Raw genomic sequence first — 3,675 nt, forward strand, 5'->3', positions numbered from 1 at the left:
GGAGGCTAACAAGGAGCGGGCAGCGACCACCCTTAAAGAGACAGTACACCTGTTTTGATTTGGTCCTTAAGTGGTAATGAGCGTATCACACAGTTAAAAACACATATTTTTCAATATCTGTCATTCTGAAAACATTTATTGTTCACTTTATTAGAGTTTTTATTTTAAAAAATGTCAGAAAAATCTTTAAAACTGAAAAAAGATAGATAATCTGACTGCTAACTCAAAACTGTTCCAGGTGAAGAAAAAAATAAACAGAAATGCACTAGGAGGGAATTTTAAGCATCTTTTTTTCAGACCCGCTGACAAAATATTTTAAGTCCTCACATAACTCTGTGTAACATGAATTAACGTCCGCATCTCAAGTTCATTATCAAGTGCGCTTCTTAACAGGTGCGGATCTAGAAAGGTTGTGATGGAGGGCGGGGGGGGGGGGGGGGGGGGGGGGGGGGGGTCTGTTTAGCTGTTTAATTAAGCAAGTGTTGCAATATATGGCTTTAATCACAGCTGCACTTAGACTTTATTGATAACAGGAAAAAAAAACTTAGCCAAACTACAAGTTTTGTTTGTGTTTTTCAGCGTCCTTGGTTATTTCACTTTGCATAGTCATCGCCTTAACGTTCTGTATGAGTATGTTCAGTTTCTGAATAACTGGCTCTAATGCCCCATCGACCGGATGCCAAAGAAGATTGCACTTTCCACTGCAGACCTCTAGAAGATGTGAAACATTTGGCTGCAAACACAGAAAGATTTCAGCTTCTCAATGAGGTGAATCCATGTTTGTAAACAGCTTTCGTGTTTCTTTTTGTTGTCTCGTGAGCATCTAGGTCTGTCGTTCTGCATCACCCCCGCCTCGTCTCCCAGGGTGGAAATAGTTTTAGCTTATTTCTGGTCCTCCTAAAAAACAAAATTATCATTTTTTACTTGCATACATTAAAAAGAGATGTGTTCTCACATAATTTACCTCTTTTAAAAACATGTTAATTTATCTTAAGGTGGCTCACTTTGCCACGTAGCTCCCACAAAAAAAATAGCTAGTTAGCTTACAAATTCAGGCTCATTTAAGCAAAAAAAAAAAGGTTTTATGTGTTGAAACATACCCTTGTTTTAGATTGGGATGCAATGGCTTTAATATAACAGCTTTTAATGTCTTTGCTCTTTTTTTTTTTTTTATTATTATTTTTTACAGATTTTAAGAAAATTGGGTTTATGTAAATGAATTGTCATGTCAATAGTCAATAGGTTGCCAAGTTTCAGGGGGTTGATCAATTTACCTACTGGTTCATCTTACCTCACTCTCCTGTGTTGTTATTAAAGCATTATAAACTAGTTTTTCTTTCTCTTTTCTAGTTTTCATTTTCTTTTTGAAAACAAGGTTTATGCAACTGTCCATTTTCCAAAATCACCTTTAAGGATGAGGTCAGTCTTTTACTTCACGTTGAGTCATCAGGTGCTTACGGGGTGGATGAATCATCTAGTGAGTAATGTTAACAGGGTTTTGTTCCTGACAACTGAAGGGGTATTTGGCCATTTAATTTGTTGCTTATGCTTAAGTTTTTGTTGTTGTTGTGTGTTTTTTAAGTGTGGTTATAAAATGCTCTTGTGAGTAGTTTATTCGTTGTAGTTGACAATAGTCAAAATACTCTGTTAGGAGAATCAGAATGTATGCATACAGGTAAACTAAAGCTAAAAACTATTCAGAAGAAAGCGACCAAAATGACTAATCTTATAAACTCTTTTTTTTTTGTTTTTTTTTTTGTTTTTTTGTTTTGTTTTGTTTTGTTTTGTTTTGTTTTGTTTTGTTTTGTTTTGTTTTTTTTGCTTACCTTTTTTGAGTACACTCCTGTAACAGTATGGTCAGTGGTCCATTACAAACAGTCCAACTTGGAGCACCATGTGGCAAGCTCATCATGTTACACAGACGTGCACCATTTAACTGATGCTCAACTGATTTAGCGTAAAAAATCCTCAAACTGCTATATATATGTTTTCTTCTAGTTTAACATACTCGTAAGTACTTCTAAATACTACATACAGGCCGACTAAGTAGAAATAGTAACAGAAAATGTAATAATTTACCTTCTGTTTTAATCTAATTTAGTGTGTTTTGAGGTATAACCCCAATAATGTGGCAGCCATCTCTTATATTTGTCTTATTGTGACTCTGAATTTGATAAATTGAAGTCCTGCACCTTGCACATAGCTGTAAATTATGTGTAAGGTGCATCCAGCCATCAAAAGCCTTTCTTTCTTGTTTAATTGGGCTACAATTAAAGTGAGGTACTTTTAGTTTGCAGAATCAGTTTTGCAGAGGAGTTTACAAGAGAAAAAAAAAGGCAGAGAGAGACAAGAAATGTAATCCGCTCTAATTCAAACCAAACCACAGGGGATCTTCGAGGTCCCCTCCCCCTGACGTCTAGTTTGTTCACAGTCGTTACTTCCTGCAAGCACCTCAATCAAATTGTCTCAAAGTGTTCATTAAGAAGTTTTTAATTATTAAAACGTTCTCTATCTACAGTGTAAATCTGTTTTTATCCCAATCACAAATGATGGGGTTGCTTTTGATGCATGCATTAAAAAAAATTAAGCTAGGGAATCTGGCCCCGTGAATCAACAATGAATAAAGTAACTGCGCCTTTTCCATTTTTCAGGCATTCTTTGGAAGTGACTTCAAAGCGGTAAAGGAAATTAATGTGCTAATATCAAGACAATCATTTGTTTTGGAAGTAAAAAGTTTAAAGAACAAGAAGGTTTAGGACATAATGGAGTACTTAATAACTTCTGAAAGTGGACAGAAGTCTCTAGAAGCCTTTAAGAGTCCAGACTAAAAACATGGAGAAGCAGCATTTAGCTGTTATGCTGCAAACAAGTGGAACAAACTGCCAGTGGAGATTAAAGTTTCACCAAATGTAGAAATTTTTAAATCCAGGTTAAAAACATTTCTTTTCTCATGCGCCTATGCATGAAATCTGCATGTTAACTTTTTTAACTTATCTTGCTTTTAATCATTTTAATGCAATTTATTATTTTATTGTGATTATTTTACAATTCTAAATATCTGCAATGCCTTTGTTTTATGTAAAGCACTTTGAATTGTCTTGTACATGAAATGTGCTATAAAATAAACTGCCTTGCCTTACCTTTAATAGCTGCCCAAAATGACCAAATCCTACTTTGAGCTTGATTGTTTTGGGGGAATTTCATTGAAAGGGTCAGGTTTCGATGAGTCACCTGTGCGTGAACCTCTTCCGGCTTTGCTGACATGAAGTGAATGATAATGGCATTTCCTCTAAGTGCGCGTCCAGCACTTGGCACAGCTTTGTTTCCTTTTCCTGCAAATTAAAGGTCACTGTCAAGTTTAATCTTGATTTGAATATGTGCAGAAATGCAAGTGAAAATGGTTTTATTATTATGCAACACTGACTACTGTGGTTATGTCCAGTAATAAACTTTTGAGCCTGGGTTTTTATTACGTTGGAAAAAATAGTCTTTAGGTTTACAAAGTCAGGATGGGACATTTAGTTAGCAGTCAGAATATCATTAAAACACCAAAAGTTATAATTAATGAGGGGATCAGTAACATATGAACCATAACAATGAAACATAAATACATGAAGAAAATTAGATTGATCTCTAAAACTGACAGTGCAATAGGGTGGCTTTAGTGGGTGGTGG

This window comes from Melanotaenia boesemani, chromosome 23, assembly GCF_017639745.1.
Source record: "Melanotaenia boesemani isolate fMelBoe1 chromosome 23, fMelBoe1.pri, whole genome shotgun sequence".
In the NCBI taxonomy this organism is placed as follows: Eukaryota; Metazoa; Chordata; class Actinopteri; order Atheriniformes; family Melanotaeniidae; genus Melanotaenia; species Melanotaenia boesemani.